Source organism: Aegilops tauschii, chromosome 2, assembly GCF_002575655.3.
Source record: "Aegilops tauschii subsp. strangulata cultivar AL8/78 chromosome 2, Aet v6.0, whole genome shotgun sequence".
NCBI classification, from domain to species: domain Eukaryota; kingdom Viridiplantae; phylum Streptophyta; class Magnoliopsida; order Poales; family Poaceae; genus Aegilops; species Aegilops tauschii.
Window position 1 is genome coordinate 396,075,165 of NC_053036.3, and position 18,785 is coordinate 396,093,949.

Sequence of the window (18,785 nt, forward strand, 5' to 3'; positions counted from 1 at the left end):
TGAGCATGAAGGTACATTTCCTATATTCACATCTTTTGCTCTGATGCATATAGCCAAGATACATGTAACTCATTGCTTGCTCTGTCATGTTTATGCACTCATATGCTCTTATGTTCCATATTCACATGATTGCATACATATAGGGGGAGCCTATGCATGTTACATGTCCTTCCAAAGCTTTACTTGTTATTCTCTATACCTTTATCTAAAGCTTTGATGTATGTTGTCATCAATTACCAAAAAGGGGGAGATTGAAAGTACAAGTGCTCCCTGGGTGATTTTGGTAATTAATGTCAACATATCTCTTGTTGGACTAATACTTTCATCTAGTATATTTCAGATAAGTCCAACAGTGGAGTGGCATGGACAAGAGGATGTGGAACCCCTTCAAGATGATAAGGACAAAGGATTGGCTCAAGATCAAAGCTCAGGACTCTACATTTTTCACTTTCGTGATCCAAGATCACATTGAGTCCATAGGAAAGCCAATACTATTAAGAGGGGATGAGGTGTTGCTTAATGGCTTGCTTGCTCAAAGTGCTTAGTGATATTCTCCAAAGCCCTCAACCACTTTCTCACATCTACATCTGTCCCAAACCAAAAGTCAAATTCGGCCCCACCAAAACTTTTCATCTGGCGCCACCGATTTCTCTTAACATAGCCACTGCCAGAAACCCTAATCAATTCGGTCACACCGATGGGATCTCGGTCTCACCGAGATGGGCTTGCAAACTCTCTGTTGCCTATTGCATTAATTTCGGTCTCACCGAAATATGAAATCGGTACCACCGAGTTTGCTTGGCCAACTCTCTATTGTGCTTATTACCCAAATCGGTCCCACCGAGTTTGTGTAATCGGTCCAACCGAGATAAGGCTTTACCCTAACCCTAGCACATCGGTCCCACCGAGTTGATCATGTCGGTCCCACCGAAATTGCCTAATGGTCACATATGTACTGAATCGGTCCGACCGAGTTTTCTGATTCGGTCCCACCGAGTTTGGTATAATGTGTGTAACGGTTAGATTTTGTGTGGAGGCTATATATATCCCTCCACCCACTCTTCATTCGTGGAGAGAGCCATCAGAACATGCCTACACTTCCAACATATATTTTCTGAGAGAGAACCACCTACACTTGTGTTGAGGTCAAGATATTCCATTCCAACCACATAAATCTTGATCTCTAGCCTTCCCCAAGTTGCTTTCCACTCAAATCATCTTTCTACCAAATCCAATCCTATGAGAGAGAGTTGAATGTTGGGGAGACTATCATTTGAAGCACAAGAGCAAGGAGTTCATCATCAACACACCATCTATTACCTTTTGGAGAGTGGTGTCTCCTATATTGGCTAGGTGTCACTTGGGAGCCTCTGTCAAGATTGTGGAGTTGAACCAAGGAGTTTGTACGGGCAAGGAGATCGCCTACTTCGTGAAGATCTACCCTAGTGAGGCAAGTCCTTCGTGGGCGATGGCCATGGTGGGATAGACAAGGTTGCTTCTTCGTGGACCTTTCGTGGGTGGAGCCCTCCGTGGACTCGCGCAACCATTACCCTTCGTGGGTTGAAGTCTCCATCAATGTGGATGTATGATAGCACCACCTATCGGAACCACGGATAAAAAATCTCCATGTCTCCAATTGCGTTTGCACACTTCAATCCCAACCCTTTACATTCTTGCTGTTGGAAATATGCCCTAGAGGCAATAATAAATGGTTATTATTATATTTCTTTGTTCATGGTAATTGTCTATTATTCATGCTATAATTGTATTGTCCGGAAATCGTAATACATGTGTGAATACATAGACCACAACCTGTCCCTAGTAAGCCTCTAGTTGACTAGCTCGTTGATCAACAGATAGTCATGGTTTCCTGACTATGGACATTGGATGTCATTGATAACGGGATCACATCATTAGGAGAATGATGTGATGGACAAGACCCAATCCTAAGCATAGCATAAAAGATCGTGTAGTTTCGTTTGCTACAGCTTTTCGGAACCACGGATAAAAAATCTCCATGTCTCCAATTGCGTTTGCACACTTCAATCCCAACCCTTTACATTCTTGCTGTTGGAAATATGCCCTAGAGGCAATAATAAATGGTTATTATTATATTTCTTTGTTCATGGTAATTGTCTATTATTCATGCTATAATTGTATTGTCCGGAAATCGTAATACATGTGTGAATACATAGACCACAACCTGTCCCTAGTAAGCCTCTAGTTGACTAGCTCGTTGATCAACAGATAGTCATGGTTTCCTGACTATGGACATTGGATGTCATTGATAACGGGATCACATCATTAGGAGAATGATGTGATGGACAAGACCCAATCCTAAGCATAGCATAAAAGATCGTGTAGTTTCGTTTGCTACAGCTTTTCCAATGTCAAGTATCTTTTCCTTAGACCATGAGATCGTGCGACTCCCGGATACCGTAGGAGTGCTTTGGGTGTGCCAAACGTCACAACGTAACTGGGTGACTATAAAGGTGCACTACGGGTATCTCCGAAAGTGTCTGTTGGGTTGGCACGGATCGAGACTGGGATTTGTCACTCCGTGTGACGGAGAGGTATATCTGGGCCCACTCGGTAATGCATCATCATAATGAGCTCAATGTGACTAAGGCGTTAGTCACGGGATCATGCATTGCGGTACGAGTAAAGAGACTTGCCGGTAACGAGATTGAACAAGGTATTGGGATACCGACGATCGAATCTCGGGCAAGTAACATACCGTTTGACAAAGGGAATTGCATACGGATTGATTGAATCCTCGACACCGTGGTTCATCCGATGAGATCATCGTGGAACATGTGAGAGCCAACATGGGTATCTAGATCCCGCTGTTGGTTATTGACCGGAGAGGCGTCTCGGTCATGTCTGCATGTCTCCCGAACCCGTAGGGTCTACACACTTAAGGTCCGGTGACGCTAGGGTTGTAGAGATATATGTATGCGGAAACCCAAAAGTTGTTCAGAGTCCCGGATGAGATCCTGGACGTCACGAGAGGTTCCGGAATGGTCCGGAGGTGAAGAATTATATATAGGAAGTCAAGTTTCGGCCACCGGGAAAGTTTCGGGGGTCACCGGTATTGTACCGGGACCACCGGAAGGGTCCCGGGGGTCCACCGGGTGGGGCCACCTATCCCGGAGGGCCCCGTGGGCTGAAAGTGGAAGGGAACCAGCCCTTAGTGGGCTGGGGCGCCCCCCTTGGGCCTCCCCCCATGCGCCTAGGGTTGGGAACCCTAGGGGGGAGCTTCCCCCTTGCCTTGGGGGGCAAGGCACCCCTTCCCCCCCACTTGGCCGCCGCCCCCCTTGGAGATCTGATCTCCCAAGGGCTGGTGCCCCCCCCCCAGGGGTCCTATAAATAGTGGGGGGGAGGGAGGGCAGCAAACTACAGCCTTGGGCGCCTCCCTCCTCCCCTGCAACACCTCTCTCTCTCTCGCAGAAGCTCGGCGAAGCCCTGCCGGAGACCCGCTACATCCACCACCACGACGTCGTGCTGCTGGATCTCCATCAACCTCTCCTTCCCCCTTGCTGGATCAAGAAGGAGGAGACGTCGCTGCACCGTACGTGTGTTGAACGCGGAGGTGCCGTCCGTTCGGCACTCGGTCATCGGTGATTTGGATCACGGCGAGTACGACTCGGTCATCCACGTTCATTGGAACGCTTCCGCTCGCGATCTACAAGGGTATGTAGATGCACTCCTTTCCCCTCGTTGCTAGTAGACTCCATAGATGCATCTTGGTGAGCGTAGGAAAATTTTAAAATTATGCTACGAATCCCAACAGTGGCATCATGAGCCAGGTCTATGCGTAGTTACTATGCACGAGTAGAACACAAAGCAGTTGTGGGCGTTGAGTTTGCCAATTCTTCTTGCCGCTACTAGTCTTTTCTTGTTTCGGCGGTATTGTAGGATGAAGCGGCCCGGACCGACCTTACACGTACACTTACGTGAGACAGGTTCCACCGACTGACATGCACTAGATGCATAAGGTGGCTAGCGGGTGTCTGTCTCTCCTACTTTAGTCGGAACGGATTCGATGAAAAGGGTCCTTATGAAGGGTAAATAGAAATTGGCAAATCACGTTGTGGTCATACGTAGGTAAGAAACGTTCTTGCTAGAAACCTACAAACCACGTAAAAACTTGCAACAACAATTAGAGGACGTCTAACTTGTTTTTGCAGCAAGTGCTATGTGATGTGATATGGCCAGAAGATGTGATGAATGATATATGTGATGTATGAGATTGATCATATTCTTGTAATAGGAATCGCGACTTGCATGTCGATGAGTATGACAACCGGCAGGAGCCATAGGAGTTGTCTTTATTATTTTGTATGACCTGCGTTTCATTGAATAACGCCATGTAAATTACTTTACTTTGTTGCTAAACGCGTTAGCCATAGAAGTAGAAGTAATCTTTGGCATGACGACTTCATGAAGACACAATGATGGAGATCATGATGATGGAGATCATGGTGTCATGCCGGTGACGAAGATGATCATGGTGCCCCGAAGATGGAGATCAAAGGAGCATGATGATATTGGCCATATCATGTCACTATTTGATTGCATGTGATGTTTATCATGTTTTTGCATCTTATTTTCTTAGAACGACGGTAGTAAGTAAGATGATCCCTTATAATAATTTCAAGAAAGTGTTCACCCTAACTGTGCACCGTTGCGAAGGTTCGTTGTTTCGAAGCACCACGTGATGATCGGGTGTGATAGATTCTAACGTTCGAATACAACGGGTGTTGACGAGCCTAGCATGTACAGACATGGCCTCGGAACACACGCAATACACTTAGGTTGACTTGACGAGCCTAGCATGTACAGACATGGCCTCGGAACACGGAGGACCGAAAGGTCGAGCATGAGTCGTATAGAAGATACGATCAACATGGAGATGTTCACCGATCTTGATTAGTCCGTCTCACGTGATGATCGGACATGGCCTAGTTAAACTCGGGTCATGTTTCACTTAGATGACTAGAGGGATGTCTATCTGAGTGGGAGTTCATAATCAGATGGACTTCATTATCATGAACATAGTCAAAAAGGTATTTGCAAACTATGTCATAGCTTGCGCTTTAGTTCTACTGGTTAAGATATGTTCCTAGAGAAAATTTAGTTGAAAGTTGGTAGTAGCAATTATGCGGACTGGGTCCGTATACTGAGGATTGTCCTCATTGCTGCACAGAAGGCTTATGTCCTTAATGCACCGCTCGGTGTGCTGAACCTCAGCGTCGTCTGTAGATGTTACGAAACATCTGACATACACGTTTTGATGACTACGTGATAGTTCAGTGCGGTTTAGAATTGTGGCACCAAAGACGTTTTTGAAACGTCGCAGAACATGTGAGATGTTCCGAAGACTGAAATTGGGATTTCAGACTAGTGCCCACGTCAAGAGGTATGAGACCTCTGACAAGTTTCTTAAGCCTGCAAACTAAGGGAGAAAAGCTCAATCGTTGAGCGTGTGCTCAGATTGTCTGAGTGCCACAATCGCTTGAATCGAGTGGGAGTTAATCTCCCAGATGAGATAGTGATAGTTCTCCATAGTCACTGCCACCAAGCTAATAGAGCTTCGTGATGAACTATAACATATCAAGGATAGTTATGATGATCCTTGAGCTATTCGCGATGTTTGACACCGCGAGAGTAGAAATCAAGAAGGAGCATCAATTGTTGATGGTTAGAGGAGACCGAGACGGAGACGGAGACGGAGACAGAAGATAGGGGCAAAAAAGTAAACAAGAAGGAAGAACAATATTGCCCCCCCCCTCTTGCTTCACCTTAGATCTGAAGGAGGTCGATCAATTGTTCAAGTGCCTTGCCGGAATCAAAGTTAGTTCCGGATACTGTGGGAAGATAAGCAGATATCTGGACACTAAGAAAAAAAGGTTCAGTGGGATGAAGTCTCACGACTGTCATGTGATGATGACGCAGTTACTGACCTATGCCACTTTTTTGATGCTATCTCCCGAAAGTCGATCAGTGTGAAGCAACTCCATAGGCTACAGGAAGAGATTGTTGTCATATTGAATGAGCTAGAGATGTACTTCCCGCCCGCATTCTTTGATGTCATGGTGCATCTATGTGTCCACATCGTGGACGACATCATCGACCTAGGGCTGACATTCCTGCACAGCATGATGCCGTTCAAGAGGATGAATGGTGTCATCAAAGGATTCGTTCGTAACATGTCCCGTCCAGATGGAAGCATAGCCCAGGGATATCTGACCAAAGAGTGCATCTCTTTCTGTGAGAGTTATCTAGTAGGCATCGGAGACCCTGTTGTTGGTTTGCCCGTCAACAAGCACTGTGGAAGGCTTGAAGGCGAAGGTCACACCAACGGTCATAGGGATGTGAATGTGTTACGCTCGGGCCGACAAAACGACCTTGACAGGGCAAACTTAGTAGTGCTACAACACCTAGATGTGCTAGAAGATTTCGTGACACTGCACAAAGAGGCCATCACAAAGAAGTACCGTGACAGTGGGGTGCACAGGACGGATTCTGAAGTTATTAGAGAGCACAACTCCACTTTATTGCGTTGGTTCAAAGAGAGAGTTGTGGCTAATCCCCCGGAAGAGGGTTGTCTGAACGGAATGCTCATATACGCCTTAGCACATGGCCCCTTGACCAACCTCGCGACTTATCAAGCATATGATATCAACGGATACACGTTCTACACGGAGGAGAAAGATATAAACAGTGATGACCAAAACTCAGGAGTGACGATGGAAGCCATGACCGGGAATGTAATTGAAAGATATTACGGAAGGATCGAAGAGATATGGGAACTTAACTACTCTAGATTGCATAGCGCGACGATGTTCCGTGTCAGGTGGGCTAAGAATGTACAGAGAGAAAACCGACATTTCACTACCATGTGTATACCCGACTCCGATAGCGGTACCGTCAACGCCATCGCCAAAAATGAGCCATGGGTACACACTAAACACGTGACACAATGTTTCTTCATAACTGATCCGATCAATCCCAGCCGTGTTGTCATGAGGAGAAGCAAAAGGAGCATCGCCGGAATGGATGGAGTCGCCAACGAGGAAGACTATGACCAGTACGGTGATCCGATGAGGGAAGATGATGCTGATGACGATGAAACATACGTCAAAAGAAGAATGAAGACTACATTGCCTACGAAAGATCGTAATCCCGGGAGAAGGAAAAGTCACGACCATGGGCTCAATTTTTCGACAACGAACAAAAGAGGGAAGAAGATCAGTCTGAAGCATCGTCGTCGCCCATGCTGACAAACTAATCCACAATTTTTGTGTGTTTTTATTTTGTATACCGCCGTTTGCGGTTGAATGATGTAATATATATTATACTAATTATTATCCGGAGGGTAACAGTGGTATTGCTCCAACGACATACCAAATTAAAGGAAGGAAAGTGCAAAAGAAAGATAAGAAAAAGAAAAGTGCAAATGAAAGAAAAAGAAAAAGAAAAAGAAAGGGAGTTTTACAAAATGAAATGAAAGAAAAAGAAAAAGGAACTAATAAGTTGTGGAAAATGAAATGAAAGAAAAATAAAAAGAGAAAGGAAGGAAGTTATTTGTGGAATATGAAAAAGAAAAAGAAATTAAAAAGAATAATAAAAATAAAAAGAGAAATAAAAATAAAATAAAAAGAAAGGAAGTTTGTGGAATATGAAAAGGAAAAATAAAAAGAAAAAGAAAAAAGAAAAAGAAAAAGAAAAAGAAAAAGTTACCAGTAGCGTGTTTAGGCTTGGGCAGCGCTATAGCTAACTTAGCTATAGCGCGTTCTGCCAAGACGCGCTATAGCTAAGAGAAAGAAAAATAAAAATAAAAATAAAAAGAAAATAAAAAAGGAAAAGAAAAAGTTAGCAGTAGCGCGTTTTGGCTTGGGCGGCGCTATAGCTAACTTAGTTATAGCGCGTTTTGCGAAGACACGCTATAGCTAAGTTTCCTAAAGGACCGGTCCGCTAGCTCCTATCTCTTTCCTCTCTCTCACTCTCGTCGCGCGCTTGTCGATCCCCTTTTCTCTGACGCCATCACCGATGCCGCACCACCCACGCCGCCGCCGACGCCGGACTCGACCTCAGCCCCGACAATGACGCCGGCCACCGACCTCGACCCCAACCCCCTCCCGCTCCGGTAGGGCCCCGCGCACCCTCTTCCTTCCTCTCCCAGGCTGCTCGCGTGCCGCAGCTGCCGGGCTCCGTGCGATGCCGCTGTCTCTCCTATAGCCCGCTGCCGCTGCGCCCTAGGGCGGCTGCCGTGCCGCAGCTTAGCGTCGACGCGGGCGTCCCTGGTGCCTCCACCCCGTCCCTGACATTAACTTCAGATTTCAATTTTTGCAGATCGACCCCAACCCCCTCAGCCCCGACGACGACCCCCTCAGCCCCGGCGACCCCGACACATGGTGAGCCACCCCCTCCCTCTTCTTGATCTTGATCAGAATAGGTGGCTAATTTGATAGCATATCAGTCCCATTTGTTCTGAAATCAACTTGAAGCTTCTTGCATCTTAATTTTGCATTGAATTTATTTATCATACTTAGCCTCATTTATAAATCAGAAACTGAAACTGTTGAAACTTGGAACTGAAAAATATGCAGTGATCAATTTTTGTTTTTTCTGCCACTTCAGATTAGTGGAAACTGGAGATTGTTTTTTGTATTAAGCCACAAGTAGTTGTTGTATTGGCAGAAAGTATTGTTAGTGAAAATATGCGGTGATCAATTTTGCATTCTGTTTTTTGTATTAGCCACAAGTAGTTGTTGTATTGGCAGCAATGCTTCATTCATTGATATGTTTTTTTATTAGCCACAAGTAGTTGTTGTATTGGCAGCAATGCTTCATTCATTGGCAGCAATTGTTGTCCATTGGATTCATATTTTTAGTTGCTAAAGTATTTGGAGTTCAAATAAAATGAAATGAAATGATGTCTATTGGAGTCCATTTGGTGGCTCCATTGCATTCTGCTAGTGTTGGCACATGGTAGTGAAATGCTACTTCAGCACATAGTGCTTATTGTCATTTGCAGGGAAACCGATTGCCAGTGACCTATGTTTTGCCAGAAATGTTGATTCATTTCCATTCTGGCAAATTTCAGGCGCTCTATATGTGCACTTTCTAGCAAAGGTCATGCCGAAATTTTCCGTGAATTTCGGCATGACTTGTGCTAGAAAGTTGGACATATCGAGTGCTCGAGATTTGTCGCGACGGGAATGAAACGACATTTCCGGCAAAACAAAGGTCACTTTTTTTATTATTCACTTTATTATATAAAGCTCGATAATTAAACGACTACGACATTGAACCCTAGGAAACATGACCGACACCGATGAGGCCGGAGGTTCTCAGTCCCAATTAGGTCGAGCACACGCCTACCTCGACTTTCTGGCGGATCAGGAGAGACAGCAAGCTGGGACAGAGACTGGCGCTGATGGCGACGGTGGTGGCGCCGGCGCCGACACTGATGCCACCAACGACACCGGCACTTAGACTGGCGCTGATGATGTTGCTAACTACAGCACTGAAGGTGGGACCTCCCAAGCCAGTGAGGGAAAGAAGGAAAAGAGGACACGATGCCCAAATGAGCTCGGCACCGGAAGACTTGTGGTCACGGCGGTGCACCCTGGCGAGTTCGAGCCAATAGAGCCGCGGGAAGTGGCAGCGTGTTACGGCAACCAACTAGCATGCATCCTACGGGATACAGCTAACATCAACACCACAAAAATACGAAAGAATGAAAATTTGAAGAAGCTGCTCCTAACTAGGTTGCACGCAAGACTCCTGTTCCCCGGTCGGAATGATGATGTCGACCCATGGGATGATGATGCCATGAAAAAAATCAACAACAAAGCCCTAGGGAAGTTCAGCAACGCATTGAGCGCTTGGAGAACTACTGTGGAAAAGGCGATTGAAGTAGACCATGAAACCTACGCCGAGATTGTTGCAGACAATCCGAAAAATACGATAGAGGACTTTGAAAAGTTCAAGGAGACTTGCAATGAAGAAGCTGCCAAGGTCGGGTCGGAGAGAGGCAAGCAGCTGCAGGCAAAGAACATGGGGAACCACCGCCTTGGAAGTCGTGGTTACACGGGAAAGAGGCCCCCTGTGGGATAAGTAGGACGCAGAACGTGAACGTCAGGGGATCCAAGACCCATTGGCTGAGTTCACCGACCAACAGGAGCACGACTTCGTCAGGGCCCGATTCTCGTGGGACCCCCAAAAAAGATTTTTTTCACCGACGGGCCGACTAGGAAATTCATGAGATTACTGGTAATTATCCTTTTACCACCTTACATATTAGCTTCTAATCAATGAAGTCTACTACATTCTAGTCGCATTCGTAAATGATTCACGGTCCATTTTGCAAAGAGAGCAACACAAGCTTGCAGCCGAAAGCGACTCGTCGACTCAGTCGACTCAGTCGTCGGCGAAGTACAAGTGGGACACTCCTTTCAACCGGGCCATGAACATAATGATGGGACACCCGCCCGGCCAGCAGCCGCAATATGGACGTGTGCACGGCGCCAGGGATGACGCCATGTGGAAGTACTATTATAACGAGGACCCCGAGGCCAAAAGACAGAGAAAGAAGTTCAGTCAAGTGACTATTGACGAGAAGGTGGCGCGGGCGATGGAGAAAGCAAAAGCTCAGACAAAAGCTAAGATAATCGCTGCCTGTAGAGATGATATGGTGGCTGCCTTTACAAGCTTGATTCCAACTGTGGTCACATGGGTGCAACAAAATCCAAACGCGCCACCAAGTGATTTTCCCATGCCCAGCTTCACCGGGAGCAACTCAATGAACACCGCACCCATACCCGTACCTAGTATGGCAACCGCACTCGCACCTCCTCCAGCACCTGCTCCTGCACCCAGCTCTCACAGCAGCCCTAGCTCTGTTTCTGGCTTGAATGTCAGGCCGTCGACATTGGCTGAGCTCGACGCCCTCACGGTAAATACGCGTCGCACCTTCGTCAACTCAACTAATTAATTAATCTTCAGTTGCCGTTCTTTTTGGATCTCTTATGCCGCACGTATATGTCTTTATAGGCCGACTCCACTCCGTGCACCCTCCCTTACCACATGAAGGGCGGGTTGGTGGATGTGGGGAAGGGTACTATAGTGAAGCCTAAGGATCGATTGTTTCACCGCCGGCAGATGCCTGATAATGCCTTAAGGGTCTCCGTGGCGAGTGTGAAAGTGGGCTACGAGGATTTTCCTCGTCCGATACAAACCGATGGAGAGGATGACGAGACCCCCACGCAGCTTGGCCAATGCAAAAATTGGACAATCCTGTGGCCGAAAAATCTTCTTCGTGTCGAGGTGGCCGGGAGCACACCAACGGGACCTCAGGAAGGTTTGACCACAACACCACCTACACAAGTACAACCATCGTCTGTGCTGCTTGCTGAGATCGAGAGACATGAGGAAGGAGGGCCAACCGTTCCGGTAGATGATGCCATCTGCCCCATGGAAGAGGATATGGATCATGACATGGAGGAGGCCGATGACCCTCTCCAGTATCTCAATACTGCCTTTGACAACGAAGTAACAATGAGTCAACCATATGAATATGAGATGCATGTACCAGAGCCCGTCCTCGGGAGTGCAAGAAGTCTTTGTTCATGCAATCCTCGCAGGTAACGCCTCCAGATGTCGGTTCCACCCAAGCTCAACTAATTAGCCAGAGTCGTCCAATGCTGAGCCCGACAACACTAGGGGTGGTGCTCAGGGAGGGTCTGACAGACCCGCCAGCACCTCGGCCCACCAAGAAGAAGCAGAGGAAGAGACCGACCGCGAGAAAATCCAATAAAGCTGGCAATGTTGGTTCTAGCAGCCAGCTGCCTTCAACCAAGGTTGACAGTGTACCGATGAAACATGCGCCATTAGTCCATGTTGCAGGAGAGCCAATGGTACCGGCGAATGCACTAACTGCCATAGCAGGGGATCTCAGGAGACTCCATGACCATGTGCTTTCGACAGAGAGAAGCCTCCTCACCTCGGATGATCTAGGATACCCACTTTATACGGTTCATGTGCCGAGCAGTTGCAAGATGTACGTCCACACATGCCCCGCAGACCTCTTCTTCTTGAGGTTTGATTACATCTTACAGATATTTCAAATGAGGACACTCGATTTTACGTTCGTCCGCCTGTATGCGCTGCACATGAACTACATCCTCAGGAGAGAGCAAGTCGTCGGTCTTGCGGTCGCGGAGCCATACTACATGCATGAGGGCTTCTTGTCAATCAACAACGCCAACCGTCAATATGCGAGTCAGTACATCGAAGAATTCTTCGTCAGCAATAAGGGCAAAGAAATGATTCTCCTACCTTATCATCTCGGGTAAGTCATCCGCGGATAGCACTATAACACATACATCCTTTCGTGCATTTCAATAGTTACTTTGCACGCATGGAGGCTAACTTGATCGTGTATTTTGTGCAGCGGGGGGTGTAGTCGTGTCGTTCTCATCGTTCTTTACCCGCGTTACTCCCGTGCTCTATATTTGGACCCGTTGAAGAACATACAAAAGAAAGATTACACACACATAAAGTATGTTCTGGACAGAGCTATGCTGGGCTTCAGCATGCGGGGTGGCTACATGCAATGCAAAAAAAACAAATAAGGCCGGGCTTTGTTTTGGCCACAAGACTGACTTCTGTTGCATCCAGCAACCGACAAGAAGTGAGAATGATGGATTCTACGTCATCCATCTAATGATGGAGTATAGAAGGGATGTGCAATCACTTTGCATGAAATCTTCATCCGATACCCATATCCAGAGATGGGCCGAAGCCTTTGGAGCCGTGCCGGATAATCAACTTCGAAATGATTTCTACCGGATCCAGCAGGAAATTGTGTCCATCTTCATGAAAGATGTCCTCGAAGAGAATGGGATGTTCTACGGCGGCCCAATATCGCGAGCTGACGTCCGAACCCGCATTGCCCTACAGCGTCAGGACATGACGCCTTTCACTAAGCTTGGGTCCACCCTTCCGGATATGGACAGATGGGAAGAGTGCACTGCTTAAAAACAATGTGTCTGTTTAGTTACTTGTTACTTTCTGTATGATGAAACTTCGAATCTCTCAGTACGACGAAACTATTAGATGTATGGTGCCGCACTCTAGTTAATTACTTTCGGTACGATGAAATTTGTTAACTATGTTTACTATATATGGTTAGCATTTATTCTTAATACTTCTATCGTAGTTGCGGATGCTTGCGGGAGGGTTAATCCTAAGTAGGAGGTTTGTTCAATTAAGAACGATACCTAAGCACCTGTCCACCCACATATCAAATTATCAAAGTAGCGAACACAAATCGAACCAACATGATGAAAGTGACTAGATGAAATTCCCGTGTACCCTCAAGAACGCTTTGCTTATCATAAGATACCGTTTTGGCCTGTCCTTTGCCTCAAAAGGATTGGGCTACCTTGCTGCAATTTTGTTACTACTATCGTTACTTGCTCGTTACAAATTATCTTGCTATCAAACTACTCCGTTACTTACAATTTCAGCACTTGCAGACATTACCTTACTGAAAACTACTTGTCATTTCCTTCTGTTCCTCGTTGGGTTCGACACTCTTACTTATCAAAAAGATCTACAATCGATCCCCTATACTTGTGGTCATCAATGCTATTTTCTGGCGCCTTTGCCAGGGAGTGAAGCGCTTTTGGTAAGTGGAATTTGATAAGGAAACATTTATATAGTATGCTAAAATTTATTGTTACTTGTTACTATGGAAAACAATCCTTTGAGGGTTTGTTCAGGGTATATTCACCTCGTCCGGAACCACAATTAATTATCCCTCAACCTACTGCACCTACTGAAAATATTGAATATGAAATTCCTTCCGGTATGATAGAACAACTGCTAGCTAATCCTTATGCAGGAGATGGAACCGAACATCCTGATATGCACTTGATATATGTGGAACAAATTTGTGGATTGTTTGAGCTTGCAGGTTTACCCAGGGATCGAGTTATGACAAAGGTTTTCCCTTTATCTTTGAATGGAAAAGCATTGGCATGGTATAGGCTATGCGATGATATTGGATCATGGAATTGGAATCGTTTGAAATTGGAGTTCCACCAAAAAATTTATCCTATGCGTCTAGTTCATCGTGATCGGAATTATATATATAATTTTTGGCCTCGTGAAGGAGAAAGTATCGCTCTAGATTGGGGGAGGCTTAAGTCAATGTTATATTCATGCCCCAATCATGAGGTCTCAAGAGAAATTATTATCCAGAATTTTTATGCTCGACTTTCTCGCAATGATCAAACCATGCTTGATACTTCTTGTGCTGGTTCTTTTATGAAGAAGACTATTGAATTCAGGTGGGATCTTTTAGAAAGAATTAAATGCAACTCTGAAGATTGATAACTCGACGAAGGTAAAGAGTCAGGTATTAAAATTAAATATGATTGTGTTAAATCTTTTATGGATACCGATGCTTTTCAAAAGTTTAGCACTAAATATGGACTTGACTATGAGATAGTAGCCTCCTTTTGTGAATCATTTGCTACTCATGTTGAACTCCCTAAAGAGAAGTGCTTCAAATATCACCCACCTATTAAAGAAGAAATTAAAGAACCGATACCAATTAAAGAAGAAACTATACTTTATAATGTTGATCCAGTTGTTCCTTCTGCTTATATTGAGAAACCACCTTTCCCTGTAAGGACAAAGGAACATGCTAGAGTTTCAACTGTGGTTAACAAAAGCTACATTAGAACACCTAAACCTGATGAACAAATTAAAGTTGAACCTAGTATTGCTATGGTTAAAGATCTCCTAGAAGAAGATATAGATGGGCATGTTATTTACTTCTGTGAGGAAGCTGCTAGAATTGCCAAACCTGATAAAAAGGATAAACATAGACCTATTGTTGGCATGCATGTCATCTCAGTTAAAATAGGAGATCACTGTTATCATGGTTTATGTGACATGGGTGCTAGTGTGAGTGTTATTCCTTACACTTTATATATCCAAAATTATGAAAGACATAGCACTTACAGAGTTAGAAGACATAGAAGTTACTATTACTAGTAGAGTGCCCGTGCGTTGCCACGTGCTTCTGAAATAGTTTGTTGAAGTCACATAAAGATAATACATGCTAAATATCACGGGTATAGTACATGTCTAAAACTTACTATTGTACATGTCGGCTAAGAGGTTGGCTGTAGATGACATGACAACTTCTTAGAGCATGGTTTATAATACAGCCAACTTTTAGAGAATACCCGTGCGTTGCCACGGGCTCTTGAAATAGTTTGCACGAGTTACATGTTAAATATAACACGTACAAACAATATAACACAAACACAATTATTTAATTACTTCCTCTATTTTTGCAATGTAAAATGATAACAAAAAGAAAAAATAACGACATGTCCATGTAACAAACTGAGCGATGTTCGACCTTAACATCTATTACAAAACTGTCAATATCTAGATGATGTGTTTAAGAAATTCTTTCACAATATCAGGAAAGTTCCCTTTAGCTTCATTCCCACGATGTTTTAGCAAGTATAATAAAAACTGATTCTCCAACTCATACCCATCTTGCACAAACAATATATGTAGTTAGTATGAAAATTTCACGCCGAAAGTCTTAGAACATGCAACAGACAATACTCACCACGCAAACCGGCTTGGCCAATTCTTTACCGTTCCACCAGAGCATAAAATGAAAAACAAAATAGCCAGACACATTCCTGCAATTTTTTAAATTAATAATATAAAGAATATAGTGATAACAAAAATAAATGTTTTTATTATGAATTCATTACCCGTCTATACTCGTTGGAATACCAAACGGAAATAAACGTTGCCATTTAGATATATCAGAATTCCAACCAGGCAGCTTTATTTCGAGTGCTTCTTTGAAATCCCTTGCAAAACTTTTTAATTTCAGTGCATGCCTCAAATTTTTATCCTCTGACGATAGTGATGTTTGAATAGGGTCCATAATATATAGACGACGTGCCTCTTTGTCGATGACGTACAAGATGTATCGGCCAATGGATGCATAGGGAAGATAAATCTACACGTGGAGCTATTAGAAACAACAATAAACCATGATAACGATAGGCAAAATACGTTACTTACCATGTTGCACGATGAGATGTTGTTGTCCATCCCAGCCAGCTATCAAACAATGTTGCCAACGTCTGGATAGTTTCTAATAGCGGCATCACCGGGGCACCTCTTTCCGGGGCGGAGTGAGCAAATGAAGGAGGCGGCTTCTTTGTAGCCGGAATCCTCTTCCTCTTGCCGCCGGCGGCCTTGGCGACCTTCTCCGCCGCCGGCCAAGATCGCGCAGCAGCGTTGGCGCCCGGAGCGCGAGCCTTCGCGGCGGGGGCTGCCGGATTCCCGCCCTGCACGACCACGTTGCCCTGCCGCTTGCGGGCAGGCGCGGCGTTACCTTGGGCGACGGCGGGGCCAACATGGCCGGGGACGAGATCCGCCCAAGGGAAAGGAGCGTGCGCGACCTCGACAGTGACGGGGGACAGCAGGGAGTCATCCATGGCGGCGAAGGACGGCCGGGGAAGATGCACCGGAGCATGCAGTGGCGGAGGGTGGGGGAGCGGGAAAGGCCGCGCGGAAATGTCCCTCCTGTTCTCATGGAATGAGCGCAATCAATTCCTCTCTGTCAATGGTATACAGTCCATCAGAAACTTCAAGAAAACAACCATGCTCCATACAACTCAAGATGTTAGCCTTTTTACTTCTCTGGCGACCAGCCAACATTACTTTCTGCCTTCCAATGTGCACGCATACAATGGAACAACTGAAAAATATGAAAGAAATAGATTGTAATACACAGATATATGCAACCTAAAATATGTGGTGTATTTCAGATTTGGACAACCATTTACCCATAATAATAGACGAATGATTGATTGCAAAAGAGCTATGGAGGAAACTTCACAAGCACCATACTCATTAATTCCACTCACAAGCCTTTTCTCGTAGAATTTCACAACTTCATAAGACATCTTTAAAAACCAACCATCGGTAAATAGATCTCTCAATCCAGAAATGGTATGCACATATTAAACATTTCACTCCATTCGGGTCTATATTTTGTTTGAAACAAGTCAAAAGGCTTGTCATTTTCATTGAATAAGACAAAGATTTTAAGAATCACTCTTGCGGCATTATATTACACAAATATTTCGCCCGGCAAGGCAACCCGATGATGCCTCCGCTTTGATGTGTGTCACAAGCACAACGACTGGAGTCACATTGTTGAAGAACACCCGAGCATTTCGCTCATTCCAAATTTCCCAAGAGATAAGAATAAGGAAAACAAGCGGCCTTCGAGATTGCGACCTCCCGAAAGTGTTGCTGCGCCACCACTCCTTAACGGAAACCATGCCTCCCCAATCCGTAGGATGAACATCATATAAACCAAGCCATGTTTTGATCATTGCCCAAACTCTAGCTGCATATTCTGTATAGAAGGATCAAGTAGACATGGAGGTATACTCATATATCGTTGAATCATCTAAAACATTTAAAAGGTTAGCAGCCACATTTTAACAGCACTCTGTTTCTTAAATAAGTGATATTTTACTTGCCAGTTTGCAAGGTACAAATTGAACCATAAACTATAGTAAAACATAATCATAAAGTCATAAATAAATTTATAGAATCCCTCTATCAATATTCCTGTAAAATTCATTGTGCTTAATGCTATGAAGAATAGCAACTTGACTTCCCACGAGGACAAGTATATATAATTATATGGACAAGTATATATAATTATATAGACACGCAGGTCCGCGCTTTCAAATTTAGCGATACATGAGGCAAAATAACTTACGGAGTGGTGTGTTGTTGTCGCTTGTTGGTGTTCTATGTGGCCCGACCACACTGGCGCTCAATTCCTGCAGAAGTGCTAAAGACCGCAAGGAGGCAATTCTGCCAAGCATGACCTACTGCCCAAGCAGATGTTATTTATTTATGGAGAAGGGGGGTATTACATACAATTTGTTTGCGAGGCAGTTCAGTTTAGTGGGGAAAATATACCCTAGGCAAGATGTTGCAATGGCAAATGCCTCACATAATAAATTATGTTCTATAATGAGAACACAGTCCAATCCTTGATGAGAAGACATTTTTTTTCAATGATTCCCTTGTACCATCAACAAATCAATTTGAAGTACAACAACAACAACAAAGCCTTTAGTCCCAACCCCAAACAAGTTGGGGTAGGCTAGAGGTGAAACCCATAAGATCTCGCAACCAACTCATAGCTCTGGCACATGGATAGCAAGTTTCCACGCACTCCTGTCCATAGCTAGCTCTTTGGTGATACTCCAATCCTTCGGCTCTCTTAACGGACTCCTCCCATGTCAAATTCGGTCTACCCCGCCCTCTCTTGACATTCTCTGCACGCTTTAGCCGTCCGCTATGCACGGGAGCTTCTGAAGGCCTGCGCTGAATATGCCCAAACCATCTCAGACGATGTTGGACAAGCTTCTCTTCAATTGGTGCTACCCCAACTCTATCTCTTATATCATCATTCCGGACTCGATCCTTCCTCGTGTGGCCACACATCCATCTCAACATACGCATCTCCGCCACACCTAACTGTTGAACATGTCGCCTTTTAGTCGGCTAACACTCAGCGCCATACAACATTGCGGGTCGAACCGCCAAGGGTTGCTTCATCTCCATAAGAGTGGCTGAGTTTTTACGTTGGCTCGCCAAGCCTATCACAACCCTCCTCCTTTACCCGGGCTTGG

The 18,785-nt window shown here is 45.0% G+C and overlaps 1 long non-coding RNA gene across 1 annotated transcript; it reads right to left on the bottom strand.

Moving 5' to 3' along the window:
• Positions 1-17,087: 17,087 nt before the first annotated feature.
• LOC141041700 (uncharacterized) lies at positions 17,088-18,765 on the bottom strand. The gene is made up of 2 exons (XR_012202833.1): positions 17,861-18,765; positions 17,088-17,488 (listed from the first exon to the last, which is right to left on the bottom strand). It is a non-coding gene; the product is annotated as an uncharacterized lncRNA (long non-coding RNA).
• Positions 18,766-18,785: the final 20 nt, after the last annotated feature.